The sequence below is a fragment of the Mus musculus genome, chromosome 8 (genome assembly GCF_000001635.26).
Source record: "Mus musculus strain C57BL/6J chromosome 8, GRCm38.p6 C57BL/6J".
Classification (NCBI taxonomy): domain Eukaryota; kingdom Metazoa; phylum Chordata; class Mammalia; order Rodentia; family Muridae; genus Mus; species Mus musculus.
This window is the reverse complement of record NC_000074.6, coordinates 129,237,129-129,254,760: the sequence shown is the minus strand read 5'-3', so window position 1 is coordinate 129,254,760 and position 17,632 is coordinate 129,237,129. Positions and strand designations below refer to the sequence as shown.

General features: G+C 39.4%; 1 pseudogene; it reads right to left on the bottom strand.

The window, feature by feature from the left end:
• Nucleotides 422-1,836, bottom strand: Gm21399 (predicted gene, 21399; annotated as a pseudogene).

The window sequence follows — 17,632 nt, the reverse complement described above, 5'->3', positions numbered from 1 at the left end:
TCATTGATCCTACCATAAGCTTCAGAATTTGAACAATTACCCCTTTCTTAATTGATGTTTAAAGTCTGTGTACAGTGACTTTCAACATTTCCAATGTGAGGTCCTTATATGGATTTTTAACCCTTTCTCAAGTGGATTTCCCTTTTTTGTTTTTAAATGATTTCTCAAGTGGCCTCTGTTAACACTGTAAACTGATGTTTTTGAAGGTGTTTCCAGAGTTAAATGTCCAAAATAATTTAGTTGTGACTGCATTCTACATTGTGAATCTTTGTAGTGATTTGACATTAGATGCTTCTTCCTAATGAGTAAACTTTAGGAGAGGAAAAGCAATATTGTCTTCTCATAGGGGTCTTAGGATGTAGTCATTGTTGATCATCACATGGACACATTGAGCTTCTTTTTTTTTTTTTTTTTTTTTTTTGTGGTGGCACACACTTTTAATTCCAAACAGAGTAAATAGGCAGGTAGATCTTTCAGAGGCCAGCCTAGTCTACATAGTTCCAGGACAGCCAGGGCTGTTACACAGAGAAACCCTGTCTTGAAAAACAAAAGGCCAACTATGGTAATCCATGCTTATAAAACCAGCACTAGAAAAGTAGATCCTGAGAGCTTACTAGCCTCACATATACATCAAGTTCTAGATCAGTGAGAGATCCTGTCTCAAAAGTTAAGAGACTGGAGAGACAGCTCAATGGTTAGGAACCCCGTTGCTCTTATAGAAGACCCAGGTTCAATTCCCAGCACCCACATGGTCCCAGGGTATCCAACAGGCAGGTAAATGGTACACATGCTGGGGAAACATTCTTTTTAAAAAAGGTAAACAACACTCAAACACTTTCACCTACTCATGAAAATAAAGTCCTTTTTAAAATTCCAATGTTGCCTTTAAAGAATGAATCACCAAGTTCTCAGAATTCACGTTTAATAGATACTTAAAAAAAGAAGAAAAAAGAATTAACAGGTTGTTTTCTGTGACTGATAGAAGATGGTCTGCCCAAAACACAGCTCAGACCATAACCAATAGTGGAAGAAAGGCTATCCATCCCCAGCCCTGTAGGAAAGGCTTATCTAGAATCACACCACATCATGTGTTTAAGCATGAGTAGAGTACAAGAGTTTCTTCTGGCTGCTCAATGCTGCCTGGCAGAAAAATGGTCCAGTGCTCACTTCTGCTTAGAGAAATACTCTTTGCTCTTATTGACATCAGGTTTGATGGTATCACTGCCAGGTTTCCAGCCAGCTGGGCACACTTCACCATGTTTGTCAGTGAACTGGAAGGCCTGGACTAGTCGTATAATCTCATCCACAGAGCGGCCAACGGGAAGATCATTTATTGTTATCTGTCGAAGGATACCTTTATCATCAATAATAAAAAGGCCCCTGAAAGAGATACCTTCATCAGCCTTTAAGACTCCATAATTCTGAGCAATGGTGCACTTGGGATCTGATATTAAGGGAATGTTCATGGGTCCCAATCCTCCTTGTTTCTTGGGTGTGTTAATCCATGCCAGATGACAGAAGTGAGAATCCACAGAAGCTCCAATCACTTGGCAGTTGAGTTTCTTAAATTCATCTGCTCTGTCACTGAAAGCAATGATCTCCGTGGGACACACAAAAGTAAAGTCAAGAGGGTAAAAGAAGAACACAACATATTTTCCTTTGTATTCACGTAGGCTGATATCTTTGAATTGTCCATCTGGCATAACAGCTGTAGCTATGAAGTTGGGAGCAGGATACCCAATTTTTGCATTTCCTGAAGACATCTTGCTATCAGCAGGGTCGAGCCACAGGTCTCACAAACAGAAAGAGCCGTGAGAACGCAGTAAGAGGTCACCCCCACATTGAGCTTCTTAATTTGGGTGCTGAGAACAGAACACAGGCCCTCTGAAAGATCAGCAACTATTCTTAACTTTTTGGTCATTTCTCCAGCACCCAAATGTGAGTATATTTTTAAAAAAATAATAAAAACTGGACAAAATTCTGCTGGGTAAGGTAAAATAAAAATATTACTAAAATAAAGTAGAGAGTAGAAAGAGACAGAAGGTAAAAAGGCAAGCGAAACATTTCCTAACAACGAATATATTCAGGTTAGCTGTTATTCTTCCCTTAGGTGTCCCATTATATTCTGCTTTCTATATTGTGTAATAGATATACTTACTTGGAGCCTTTTTATAAAGAAGCTATGCTTTTGTCCCCCTAATTTGAAGCTCCTGGATGTTTCTCTTTGAATCTGATGTTTTGTTATTTCTCTGATAAAAGCAGCTCACTTTGGACTTTATTTTAGTTTCATTTATATATGACTCATGATTTGTTGCAGTCTCAAATATTAAGACATAGTTTCTTCAAACATTGCTTTTACTCATTGCTATTATCTTTTTATGTTTAATCTTCTCTTTATTTTATCTTTTGTTATCCATTTTATATTTCTATGGATCTATGCTCCATTTTAATTGCACTTGTGTTACTCTCTCTCTCTCTCTCCCCCCTCTCTCTGTGTGTATGTGTTAAAACCAGAAGACAACTTGAGGAAGTTAGTTCTCTCTTTCCACCATATGTGTCCCAGGAATTGAATTTAGGTCATCAGACTTGGTGGCAAATGGCTTTAGCTGAGCCACCTTGCTGTCCCTGATTAAACACTTTATTGCACCAGGATTTTTTTTTCCAAGACAGGATTTCATTGTGTAGTCTTGACTTCCTGGAACTCACTTTGTAGAGCATGGTGACCTCAAATTCAGAGAGATCCAACTGCCTCTGCTTTTGGACTGCTGGGATTAAAGATGTATGCCACATCACCTGGCTACAACAGGATTCTTTTTTTCTTTTTTCTTTTTTTCTTTTTTCTTTTCTTTTTTCTTTTTTTTTTTTTGAGACAGGGTTTCTCTGTATAGCCCTGGCTGTCCTGGAACTCACTTTGTAGATCAGGCTGGCCTGGAACTCAGAAATCCTCCTGCCTCTGCCTCCTGAGTACTGGGATTAAAGGTGTACGCCACCATGCCTGGCTTTACAACATGATTCTTAATTCTTTTGCTTACTTTACAGTCAAAACATGACTCAGTTGCAAATACTTACCTGATAATGACATACATTTTATCACTAGAATATATTTTATGCAGACAGGTACCATAAAATGCTGACATAAATTTATGAGCCTATGACTTTAATGGGGCTACCCATTTCTTAGGGGACACTCACTGAAGCTCATCGGAATCTTTTCTTGGAACATGTTAACCATTTCTAAACTAAAGCTCTTAGTTGTAGTATTAAAAAGAATTTGAAAAGTATGGGTCTCTTTTTTCCCTTGCCTTGAAGTCTGATGAATACAGACATCATTAGAACTTTGGTTCAAAAAAATGTATCCACTACAACTTTCATGGAAATAAAGACACCTTTTCTTCTTTTAAACATGGCAGCATGAGCCATGCACAAGCAGCTTGACAAACTGTGAATGAAATATTAGTTGTTATTAAATGGCTTCACAATTGTTTAAGTTTTGAAAGCAACTATTGCTTTACCCTATAATTATAGGATGGATTCATTAAGAAACATTATTGAGGACTAGAGAAATGGGTCAGAGGTTAGGAGCACTGACTTCCCTTCCAGTGGTCCTGAGTTCAATTCCCAGAAACCACATGGTGGATCACAGCCATCTGTAATGGGATCCAATGCCCTCTTCTGGTGTGTCTGAAGACAACTACACTGTACTCATATGCATTAAATAAGTAAATAAGTAAATAAATAAATCTTAAAAATTTTTCTTTATAAAAAAAATCTACCAAACCTATTCTCAAAGCTATTTGGTGTCTAATAATGGACTTAGTGCAGTTCTTTTTGTTCAGAAACACTGTACCCCTGAATCTTAAAAATAAAAAAAAATTGCAATAAAACTTTGGCATTGGTAAGCCACTGAGCTGATGTGCAGCAGGGCAGGGTAGAATATGATAGGGGTGAAAGGAATTTCCCCTCTGCCCTCTGAAGATTTGCTGGAATAAAATGTCTAGGATAAAGTAAATAAGAGAAAAGTGTGTGAATGCGTTATTTGTCCTTAAGTACAGCCCAACGTGATTCAGAAACTTTTTGGCCCCACTCTTTCTAAAAGTGAAGTACAGGAAATGTCAGAAAACAACATACTGGGGTTTTCTCTTCTTCTTGTTGTTGAGCTTTTTTGTTTTGTTTTTATTGTCAACCTTATACAAGTGAAGCTCATCTTCAAAGACAACTTCTTTCCCGCCCACCCACCCCCCCATGCAAAAGCAAGAGGTTTATTTTCCAGAGCATCGAGATGAGTTAATAAGAAGGCAGTCCCAAATGACTATTACAGTTTTTATACTTTTTAGGGGCACAGGTTACACCAGCAAGATTATAGCTCAAACTTATTGGCTAAGCATATTGACCTTCAAACCTATTGGCTAGCAAGCATGACAGGTATTTGAATTCTACCTGGGACTTTTCAGAGGGTCAGGTAACTATCAGTCAGTACATTCTGAGAATTTTTTTACTCAAGAATGTTCTTGTGAGTGGAGAATGGAACTTGGCCTACCCTTGACTCCAGGCAGGAGGGGGAAGCTGTAAGGAGGGTGTGGGACTGGAAAACCCCTTAGGTTCCCTCATTCACTCCTTTTTCTTGTATAAGCTCAAATCCTGGAGCTATGCTCAGGATTCTTATGTAACTAACTCATATTCTTCAGATCCTGTTCTCAGGGTCTCATATTGTTGGCCCAGGACCATCAGCTACACTGATCCTATTCTCTCTTTTATGAAGGCTATACGTTTGTTCAATATGCAGGGTCGAAAAGTCAACAATAAATAGCAGGAGAACAATTAGGGGACTTAACAAGGGCAGATGTGAAGGTGGTTAACCAGGGGGAGGAGTTAAACCAAGACTTGAACCGGCTCTGACTCTGGATTTTTTTTTTCTCTCTCTCTCTTCCACTTGGCTGACGTTTCTCTCACCTTGGCCACTGAATCTTTAACTACCCCCAGAATTGTCTCCAATTCTGTTAACCCTAACCCTGTTTCACATCCCCAGGTAGCAGAGAAAAAGTGGTTGGCTTCTTAACATGATGAGCCTGCTGTTGGCTTCTCTCATCTCAGGGGCACACATATATGGGGGTTTTCCAAGGACACTCCTCAACAAAGAGGACTTCTTAACTGGGAAAAGGCCTCCATCAGACTGGTCTGTAGGCAAATATGTTGGGCATTTTCTTGATTAATTATTGATGTAAGAAAGCCCAACGATTTGTGGGCAATATGACCCCTGGGTAGGTAGTCCTTGATCATATGAAAAAAACAAACTGAACCAACCATGGGGAGGAGCAAGCAAGCAAACAACATTCCTCCATGGTCTCTGCTATAATTCCTGCTTCCAGGTTCCTGCTTGCCACGGTTACTGCCCTGATTTTCCTTCATGAAAGACTAAGTTGTGAGACAATAAGTAAAACCCTCAAGCTGGTGTTGACCGTGATGTTTATCACAGTATAGAAAACAAATTAGAACAAATAGTAACAATCATTTAGGGACAGTCACAGGCTTGAAGAATATACAATAGTTTGGGACAACATGTATTTGCTTTGCAAACTTGGTGGACAATATTGTGTCCAATCTTTGAGAACATCCCACCTGAGGGCTGGCTCCATTACTACATCTGATGAAAATGACAGAAGGCTGAGGACAGTTAGAGGGACACCTGTTGCACTGTCATGTCTTCTAGCTATTAATTGCTAAATCACAACCTGTATTTCTTTTTTAACAGCATCTGTTGTCCATGATAGTCCTTACCAGGTAATGTGATACAATTTTAAGACAGGTATTCCTTTCTTCACCAAGAGAAGCAGTTACGGAGCTGAAGAGATGGCTCAGTGGTTAAGAGCACAGACTACCATTGAAGAGGACCAAGGCCTTGTTTCTAGCACCCACACTGGAAGGTTCACAACTGATTCTAACTCCAGCTCCATGGGACCAGACACTTCTAGTCTCTGAGGGTGCCTCCACACTTCCACACACAAACTAGAAAGAAAGAAAAAGAAAGAGAGAGAGAGAGAGAGAGAGAGAGAGAGAGAAGAAGGAAGGAAGGAAGGAAGGAAAGAAGGAAGGAAGGAAGGAAGGAAGGAAGGAAGAAAGAAAGAAAGAAAGAAAGAAAGAAAGAGAAAGAGAGAGCAGTTGTATATGATATTTTTTGTTTTTAAAAAGAGAAAAAGATCGGTTGGATATTAGCAATGTTCAGAGTTAGCAAGACCAAGTGAAAAGGTATCATTGAAATCAACCTAAAATGCTAATTGCTAGAGTTGTCTTAGTCTCAATCTCTCAATATTCCTAATGAAGTGAAAAAAAAAAGTTTACCAGTGCACACTTACTGTTGTCACCTATCCTGCATAGGCTCTCTAATAACACTAACACCAGTGACAGAAATAGTAACTAATGTTTGTTTATTTAGTGTCTGTTTGGTGAGAAGGCCTGAAGTTTTTCATATTTCACCCCCAAGTTTGCAGTAATCCTGAAAGGTATGTGTGATTTAGTCAGTTTTACAGATGAAGGCTCTAGGATGCTGTCTAGCACTCCATTGGTCTGGGACTCAGAGCTGGAATCTGAGTCACTCAATAGCAAATGCTAAGTGTTGTGTTGTCTACAGCTTATCGTGTCTTGAGGTGGCTTGCCATTCTAGGAGTAATAAACTGATGTTTGTTACATGAAACTTTAGTCTAAATATCTAAAGAAGCACTGAACATATTTTCTTATTCCAGCATGAATTTAAACATATCTCCACTGTCGCGTCCGCTCTCGACCAGCAGGAACGACACGGCCACCAGTCCTTCTAACAGCAGTTTATTCAGTCCTGATTCTTCTTGTTTATATCTCCCCCGAACCCTGGGCCTCTCACTCCTTTTATACTCTCATCCACGCACAGCAGGCCACGCCGCCTCACCAGGCACGCAGCTTCAGCTAATCAGGGCAGCAGGGGCATATCTCCATCAAACTGGATTCACCGGTATCCTGGTGTACCTGCGCAGCTCTCAAGATGTTTGTGGCTTATATGAGGAAGTCAGGTGCAAGTCATACGACTTAGCTATAGTCCCTGGCACCTTTGGGACTGCCGCCACACCCGCTCCTAACACTCCACAGCCAAAGATGACACAGACATTTAGTGAAGAAAAAAAATCCTTGCATATTTCAGGCCACCACCAGTGCAGCCAGATGTTTCAGCCTCAGTGATAAAACAACAACAACAACAACAACAACAACAACAACAAAACAAACAAACAAAAACAAAGAAATTTGAGGACAAAGGAAGCATCTAATGCTGACTTCTTGTGAAAGTACATGTGATTAATCAACCAAAACAGATAGGCATAAAATTTCATTCTGTAAAGTTTTATAAAGGAAAGTAAACTAAGTACTGTCTGGGAGTTAGTGCTGTGCAGAGCACTCAGGATTCACTAGGATTCTGCCTTCTTCTCAGCACTTCAGAGCCATCAGCTGCCTCCATTGCATTAAGTCACTGTCTTAAAAATAAAGTAACATTTAAATGTCTACCAAGGCCTTTTCTAAGGTATCTATCTGTTGAAATCTCAAAGCAAACTCCCTTAAGACAGACATGTATAAATGCAATGAAACAGTTAAGAAACTGACCAAAGTAGATGAACATTACTGTTACTGAGTTGCAGCTATACAGGGACCAGTATCCCTCTCACTTTATGGTGAGGGAGGACCTTTATTTATTATTTTTGCAAAATATACATAATATAAAAGCTATCATGTTTATCTTTTTAAGTTGATAGTTGAGTGGCATTAAGTACATTCACATTATCGTGGGATTAATATTCCCATCTATCACCAGAATTCTTTTAACATTTTAAACTGAAATTCTATATAAAACAAATACTAACTCTTCATATCTCCCTATCATAGCCCCTGGCAACCACCATGCTACTTTCCATTGCTACCAATTTGATGTCTCTAGGCTCCTTGTACAAATAAAATCATATTTGTCTTTTGGCAACTGAGTTATTTCATTTTGTAAAAAAATCCATCTATGTTTTGGTATTGCCACATATTTTAGTCTGAATTATGTTCCATTAGTACATAGTGTGTATTCATGTATGGTTGCATGCATCTCTTGACCAAATATTGACCTTGGGTACTGTTCCTCAGGTAACATCAACCTTGTTTTTGAAGCCAGGTCTCTCAATTGAGATCAGGGTTAGGGTTAACACTAAAGCTAACCCTAACCTGAACCCTAAAAGGAATCATTTTTGGCATTTCTTTTCACCCTAACCCTAACCGTAACCCCTAGCCCTAACCCTAACCCTAACCCCCCTAACCCTAACCCCTAACCCTAACCCCAACCCTTGTTGACCTTTTTGAGGTCTGTGGACTGTATCTTGAGTATTCTGTACATTTGGGCAGGAAGCTAATATCCACTTTTTAGTGAGTACATACCATGCATGTCCTTTTTGTTTGAGTTACCTCACTCCGGATGATATTTTCTAGTTCCACACATTTACCTGTAAAACTCAGGATGTCCTTGTTCTTAATAGTTTAGTAGTATTCCATTGTATAAAAGAACCACATTTTCTGCATTCATTCTTCAGTCTTGGGACATTTGTGTTTTTTTCCAGCTTCTGGCTACCAGAAATAAGGTCAATATGAACATAGTGGAACAAGTTCCCATGTGGCATTGTGGGCCATCTTTTGGGTATATTCCCAAGAATGGTATTGCGGGATCTTCAGGTAGATCTATTTCCAGTTTTCTGAGGAACCTCCAGATTGATTTCCAGAGTGGTTGTACCAGTTTGCACTCCCACCAGCAATGGAGGAATGTTCCTCTTTTTGCACATCCTCACCAACATGTGTTGTCACCTGACTCTAATAGAAGAGAAAGTGGGAAAAAGCCTTGAACTTATTGGCACATGGGGAAATTTCCTAAACAACTCCAGTGGTTCATGCTATAAGATCAAGAATTGATAAATGGCCGGGTGTGGTGGCGCACGCCTTTAATCCTAGCACTTGGGAGGCAGAGGCAGGTGGATTTCGGAGTTCGAGGCCAGCCTGGTCTACAAAGTGAGTTCCAGGACAGCCAGGGCTGTACAGAAAAACCCTGTCTCAAAAAACCAAAAGAAGAAGAAGAAGAAGAAGAAGAAGAAGAAGAAGAAGAAGAAGAAGAAGAAGAAGAAGAAGAAGAAGAAAGGATTGATAAATGGGCTGGGAGGGCTCTGACTGCTGGAGCAGGTGAGGGAGCCATCTTGTGTCCTGGGTCCCTCAGAGACCATTCTGCACAGGTGAGAGTGTGGACTGCAGAAGGGACACAGCTTCTGGGACAGACCCCATTTCGGACTCCAGACATCCGGGCACCTTCCTCGCCAGAGGAGAGATGGCTGCCTGGGAGGGCTCTGACCGCCAGAGCAGGTGAGAGAGCCATCTTGTGTCCTGGGTCCCTTGGAGACCAGTCTGTGCAGGTGAGCGTGCAGACTGCAGAGGCAACACATCTTCTGGGACTGGCCCTGTTTTGGGCCTTCATCTTCAGCCAGGAGGCAGGTCTGAATGCCAGACCTCTGTGCACCTTCCCTGCAAGAGGAGAGCTTGCCTGCAGAGAATACTCTGACCACTGAGACTCAGGAGAGAGCTGCACTCCCAGAACTGCTGACAGAGGGTAACAGAATCATAGGAGTAACAAGCTTCAGCCAGAGACAACTATAACAACTAACACCAGAGATTACCAGATGGCGAAAGGCAAATGTAAAAATCTTACTAACAGAAACAAAGACCACTCATAATCATCAGAACCAAGCACTCCCACCTCAGCCAGTCCTGGATACCCCAACACACCTGAAAACCAAGACTTGGAATTAAAATCATATCTCATGATGCTGGTAGAGGACTTTAAGAAGGGCATTAATAACTCACTTAAAGAAATACAGGAGAACACTGCTAAACAGGTAGAAGTCCTTAAAGAATTACAGGAAAACACTGCTAAACAGGTAGAAGTCCTTAAAGAGGAAACACAAAAATCCCTTAAAGAATTTCAGAAAAACACAACCAAACAGGTGATGGAATTGAACAAAACCATCCAAGACCTAAAAAGAGAAGTAGACACAATAAAGAAAAAAAAAACCCAAAGTGAGACAACTCTGGAGATAGAAACCCTAGGAAAGAAATCAGGAATCATAGATTCGAGCATCATCAACAGAATACAAGAGATGGAAGAGAGAATCTCAGGTGCAGAAGATTCCATAGAGAACATGGGCACAACAATCAAAGAAAGTGCAAAATGCAAAAAGATCCTAACTCAAAACATCCAGGAAATCCAGGACACAATGAGAAGACCAAACCTACGGATAGTAGGAGTAGATGAGAATGAAGATTTTCAACTTAAAGAGCTAGCAAATATCTTCAACAAAATTATAGAAGAAGACTTCCCAAATCTAGAGAAAGAGATGCCCATGAACATACAAGAAGCCTTCAGAACTCCAAATAGACTGGACCAGAAAAGAAATTCCTCCCGACACATAATAGTAATCAGAACAACAAATGCACTAAATAAAGACAGAATATTAAAAGCAGTAAGGGAAAAGGTCAAGTAACATATAAAGGCAGGCCTATTAGAATCACTCCAGACTTCTCACCAGAGACTATAAAAGCCAGAAGATCCTGGACAGATGTTATAAAGACCCTAGGAGAACACAAATGTGAGCCCAGGCTACTATACCCAGCAAAACTCTCAATTACCATAGATGGAGAAACCAAAGTATTCCATGATAAAACCAAAGTCACATAATATCTTTCCATGAATCCAGCCCTTCAAAGAATAATAAAGGGAAAACACCAACACAAGGACGGAAACTATACCCTAGAAAAAGCAAGAAAGTAATCCTTCAACAAACCTAAAAGAAGACAGCTGCAAGAACAGAATCCCAACTTTAACAACAAAAATAACAGGAAGCAACAATTACTTTTCTTTAATTTCTCTTAACATCAATGGACTAAATTTTCCAATAAAAAGACATAGACTAATAGACTGGCTACACAAACAGGACCCAGCATTTTGCTGCTTACAGGAAATCCACCTCAGGGAAAAAGACATACACTACCTCAGAGTGAAAGGATGGAAAACAATTTTCCAAGCAAATAATCCAAAGAAACAAGCTGGAGTAGCCATTCTAATATCAAATAAGTTGACTTTCAACCCAAAGTTATCAAAAAAGAATAAGAAAGTTCACTTCATACTGGTCAAAGGAAAAATTGGTGATGAGAATGAATGATTAAAGACTTTTTAGAGTTTAATGAAAATGAAGCCACAACATACCCAAACTTATGGGACACAATGAAAGCAGTCCTAAGAAGAAAACTCATAGCCCTGAGTGCCTCCAAAAAGAAACTAGGGAGAGCATACACTAGCAGCCCGACAGCACACCTAGAAGCTCTAGAACTAAAGGAAGCAAATTCACCCAAGAGGAGTAGATGGCAAGAAATAATCAACGTTAGGGCTGAATCAAACAAGTGGAAACAAGAACTATTCAAAGAATCAACCAAACCAGGAGCTGGTTCTTTGAGAAAATCAACAAGATAGATAAGCCCTTAGCCAGACTAGCTAGAGGGCACAGGGACAGTGTCCTAATTAACAAAATCAGAAATGAAAAAGAAGACATAACAACAGAACCTGAGGAAATCCAAAACATCATCAGATCCTACTACAAAAGGCTATACTCAACAAAACTGAAAAACCTGGATGAAATGGACAACTTCCTAGACAAATACCTGGTACCAAAATTAAATCACGATCAGATTAATGATCTAAACAGTCCCATTTCCCCTAAAGAAATAGAAGCAGTCATCAATAGTCTCCCATTGAAAAAAAGCCCAGGACCAGATGGGTTTAGTGCAGAGTTCTATCAGACCTTCAAAGAACACCTAATTCCAAGTCTCCTCAAACTATTCCACAAAATAGAAACAGAAGGTACTCTATCCAATTCATTCTATGAAGCCACAATTACTTTGATACCTAAACCACACAAAGATCCAACAGAGAACTCCAGACCAATTTCCCTCATGAATATCAATTCCAAAATACTCAATAAATTCCTCGCAAACTGAATCCAAGAACACATCAAAACGATCATCCATCATTACCAAGTTGGCTTCATCCCAGGAATGTAGGGATGGTTTTTTTTTTTTTTTTTTTTTTGAGACAGGGTTTCTCTGTGTAGTCCTGGCTGTCCTGGAACTCACTTTGTAGACCAGGCTGGCCTCGAACTCCGAAATCCGCCTGCCTCTGCCTCCCGAGTGCTGGGATTAAAGGTGTGCGCCACCACACCCGGCGGGATGGTTTAATATAAGGAAATCCATCAATGTAATTCACTATATAAACAAACTCAAAGACAAAAACCACATGATCATCTCTTTAGATGCTGAGAAAGCATTTGACAAAATCCAACAACCCTTCATGATAAAAGTCTTGGAAAAATCAGGAATTCAATGGCCATACCTAAACATAATAAAAGCAATATACAGAAAACCAGTAGCCAACATCAAACTAAATGGAGAGAAACTCGAAGCAATCCCACTAAAATCAGGAACTAGAAAAGGCTTCCCACTTTCTCCCTACCTATTCAATATAGTACTTGAAGTCCTAGCCAGAGCAATTCAACAAGAGGAGATCAAGGGGATACAAATTGGAAAGGAAGAAGTGAAAATATCACTATTTGCAGATGATATGATAGTATATATGAGTGACCCTAAAAATTCCACCAGAGAACTTCTAAACCTGATAAACAACAGCTTCAGTGCAGTAACTGGATATAAAATTAACTCAAACATATCAATGGCCTTTCTCTACACCAAGGATAAACGGTCTAAGAAAGAAATTAGGGAAACAACACCCTTCATAATAGTCACAAAAAATATAAAATACCTTGGTATGACTCTAACTAAGGAAGTGCTGTATGATACTAACTTCAAGTCTCTGAAGAAAAAAATTGAAGAAGATCTTAGAAGATGGAAAGATCTCCTATGCTCATGGATTGGCAGGATTAATATCAATCTACAGATTCAATCTACAGATTCAATGCAATCCCCATCAAAATTCCACCTCAGTTCTTCACTGAGTTAAAAAGGGCAATTTGCAAATTCATCTGGAATAATAAAAGACCTAGGGTAGCAAAACCTATTCTCAAAATATAAGAACCTCTGGTGGAATCACCATGCCTGACTTTAAGCTGTACTACAGAGCTTTTGTGATAAAAACTGCATGGTACTGGTACAGTGACAGATAGGTAGATCAATGGAAAAGAATTGAAGACCCAGAAAGGAATCCACACACCGATGGTCACTTGATCTTTGACAAGGGATCTAAAACCATCCAGTAGAAAAATGACAGCATTTTCAACAAATGGTGCTGGCACAGCTGGCAGTAATCATGTAGAAGAACGCGAATTGATCCATTCTTATCTCTCCGTAAAAAGCTCAAGTCTAAGTGGATCAAAGACCTCCACATAAAACCAGAGACACTGAAATTTATAGAGGAGAAAGTGGGTAAAATCCTTGAAGATATGGGCACAGGGGAAAAATTCCTAAACAGAACAGCAATGACTTGTGCTGTAGGATCAAGAATTGACAAATGGGACCTCATAAAATTGCAAAGCTTTTATAAGGCAAAAGACACTGTCAATAAGACAAAAAGGCCACCAACAGATTGGGAAAGGATTTTTACCAATCCTAAATCTGATAGGGGACTAATATCCAATATATACAAAGAGCTCAAGCAGCTAGACTCCAGAAATTCAAATAACCCCAATTAAAAAATGGGGTTAAACAGAAGTGGATGCTCACAGTCAGCTAATGGATGGATCACAGGGCTCCCAATGGAGGAGCTAGAGAAAGTACCCAAGGAGCTAAAGGGATCTGCAACCCTATAGGTGGAACAACATTATGAACTAACCAGTACCCCGGAGCTCTTGACTCTAGCTGCATATGTATCAAAAGATGGCCTAGTTGGCCATCACTGGAAAGAGAGGCCCATTGGACACACAAACTGTATATGCCCCAGTACAGGGGAACGCCAGGGCCAAAAAAAAAAAAAAAAAAAAAAAAAGGGAATGAGTGGATAGGGAAGTGGTGGGGGGGAGGGTATGGGGGACTTTTGGGATAGCATTGGAAATGTAATTGAGGAAAATATGTAATAAAAATAAATAAAAAATGGGGTTAAACAAAGAATTCTCAACTGAGGAATACTGAATGTCTGCGAAGCACCTGAAAAAATATTCAACATCCTTAATCATCAGAGAAATGCAAATCAAAACAACCTTGAGATTCCACTTCACACCAGTCAGAATGGCTGAGATCAAAAAATTCAGGTGACAGCAGATGCTGGCAAGGATGTGGAGAAAGAGGAACACTCCTTCATTGTTGGTGGGATTGCAAGTTTGTACAAACACTCTGGAAATCAGTTTGGCGGTTCCTCAGAAAATTGGACATAATACTACCAGAGGATCCAGCAATACCTCTCCTGGGCATATATCCAGAAGATGTTCCAACCGGTAAGAAGGACACATGCTCCACTATGTTCATAGCAGCCTTATTTATAATAGCCAGAAGCTGAAAAAGAACCCAGATGCCCCTCAACAGAGGAATGGATACAGAAAATGTGGTACATTTACACAATGGAGTACTACTCAGCTATTAAAAACAATGAATTTATGAAATTCTTGGGCAAATGGATGTATCTGGAGGGTTAGGTATCATCCTTAGTGAGGTAACCCAATCACAAAAGAAGTCACTAAATATGTACTCACTGATAAGTGGATACTAGTGCAGAAACTTAGAATACTCAAGATACAATTTGCAACACACAAGAAAATCAAGAAGAAGGAAGACCAATGTATGGATTCTTCATTCCTCCTTAGAATAGGGAACAAAATACCCATGGAAGGAGTTACAGAGACAAAACTTGGAGCTAAGACGAAAGGATGGACTATTCAGAGACTACCCCACCTGGGGATCCATCCCATAATCAGCCACCAAAACCAGACATTATTGAATATGCCAGCAAGATTTTGCTGAAGGGACCCTGATACAACTGTCTTGTGTGAGGCTATGTCAGTGCCTGGCAAATACAGAAGTGGATGCTCACAGTTATCTATAGGATGGAACACAAGGCCCCCAATCGAGGAGCTAGAGAAAGTACCCAAGGAGCTGAAGGGGTCTGCAACCCTATAGGTGGAACAACAATATGAACTAACCAGTTCCCCCAGAGTTCATGTCTCTAGCTGCATATGTAGCAGAAGATGGCCTAGTTGGCCATCATTGGGAATAGAGGCCTCTAGGTCTTACAAACTTTATATGCCCCAGTACAGGGGAACTCCAGGGCCAAGAAGTGGGAGTGGGTGGGTAGGGGAGCAGGGCAGGGGGATGGTAGAGGGAACTTTTGGAATAGCACTTAAAATGTAAATAAAGAAAAAATCTAATAAAGTTTTAAAAAAATAATTGATAAATGGGACCTCATGAAACTGGAAAGTCAATAAGACAAATTGGCAACATACAGACTGGGGAAAAAAAAACCTTCAATAACCCCACATCCATTAGAGGGTTAATATCCAAAATATATTAAGAACTCAGGAAGCTAACCACAAAAAAAAATTAAAAATCAAAAAATAAGGTATAGAACTAAACTGAACTCAGAAAAGAGGAATCTCAAATGACTAAGAAGCACCTAAAGAAATGTTCAAAGTCCCCGAGATTCCACCTTACACCAATCAGAGTAAGTAAGATCAAAAGCTTAGGTGGCAATACATGTTGGCTGTACTCCATTTTTTTTTTGTATTCCACTTTTAATAGGGTTATTTGATTCTCTGAAATCCAACTTCTTGAGTTCTTTGTATATATTGGATATTAGCCCTCTGTCAGATATAGGATTGGTAAAGATCTTTTCCCAATCTGTTGGTTGCCATTTTGGCATATTGACAGTGTCCTTTGTCATACAGAAGCTTTCCAATTTTATGAGGACCCATTTGTCTACTGTTGATCTTAGAGCATAAGCCATTGGTGTTCTGTTCAGGACATTTTCCCCTGTGCCCATGAGTTCGAGGATCTTCCCCATTTCTCTTCTATGTGTTTCAGTATTATTTGGTTTTATGTGGAGGTCTTTGATCCACCTGGACTTGGGCTTCATACAAGGAGATAAGAATGGATCGATTTGCAGTCTTCCACATGCTGACCTCCAGTTGAACCAGCACCATTTGTTGAAAATGCTGTCTTTTGTCAACTGGATGTTTTTAGATCTTTTGTCAAAGATCAAGTGACCATAGGTGTGAGGGTTCATTTCTGGGTCTTCAATTCTATTCCATTGACCAAAGGGTCCTTTTTATGGAATTCATGTCCTCTGGTTTGCATGGCCACCACAAATACCTGAGCTTTCATCCTTACCTAATTTGAAGAAATGGTTGTATGTATCTTACACTCCTATATTTGGTCTTTCCAGTTCTTCACGTTTCTCACAAATCTTCCTGTCTTTCCATGAATCCAGCGCTGATGATGCTATGGCAAGATGAATGATGAGTGAATTGGCAATATAGTCCCCCACAAAGGGATATCTGTACTTTTTGGTGTTTGTACAATGGATCATTGTACATTTTTAAACTGATGAAATTGGTGATCTAGAAAGAGCAACAATCATGGTACCTCAGAGACAAATGTTTCTAAGGGACCAAAATATAACTAACTAAATACAAAGATTCTGAAAATAAAATAGTCATCTGAAGTTGGCATTTATAGTAGGAGTGTGTTATGTGTTTGATATAATATACACAGAAGTCAGACTGTTAGGACTATTATAATTTCTATTCAGGATGTAGTTAAGAACATAATTAGGGCAGTATTACTCTTATTATAGGAAGAGAATAGGACAGAATATAATTTAAAAACCAATGTCAATGTTTGTGTTGGGTGTTAGAAGACTGTGTTTTTTGGCCTTGTAAGGACAGTAGTGTGCTGGAAACACTTGAGGAATTTTGAACCAATCAGTATAAGTTAATATTCAACCACTGTCTCTCCTCATTACAACACTGTGTGATATATGAAGAGTTAAATTTTGAGGAAATATTTTTAGCATCATTATTAACATGAGTTATGTTTAGTGTGGTGAAATGTGCTTCCATTATGAATTGGACTATATTCCAGAGCCTTTCAAAAAAGGCTTGAATATACCTTGAATCAGCTGTTTGCTACCTCAGAACCCTTAAAAAAGAACACATACCAGGGGCTTTTGAAGTCCAAGTACACGATATAGGATACCTGAATAATTCTACAAATCTGTTAAGTTTGATGACAGAATATCCTGCATCACTTTTAAATCAGGGAGCATGTGTGATTAATGTACCGAAGGACACAATCTATTAGTGAGAAGTACTCTTTGATAATGAAATGGTATTCTATATTTGGTATATAGCTTTTAGATTTGGCCTCAGTATTTAGTAAGATTGTTCAGTTTTCCTCAGCTGTATATAGGCCCTGCCTTGCTGAAGTAACCCACATTCTTTTTTTTTAAAGATATATTTATTTATTTTATATATATATATGAGTACACTGTGGTTGTTGGGAATTGAATTTAGGACCTCTGCTCACTCTAGTTGGCCTTGCTCGCTCAGCC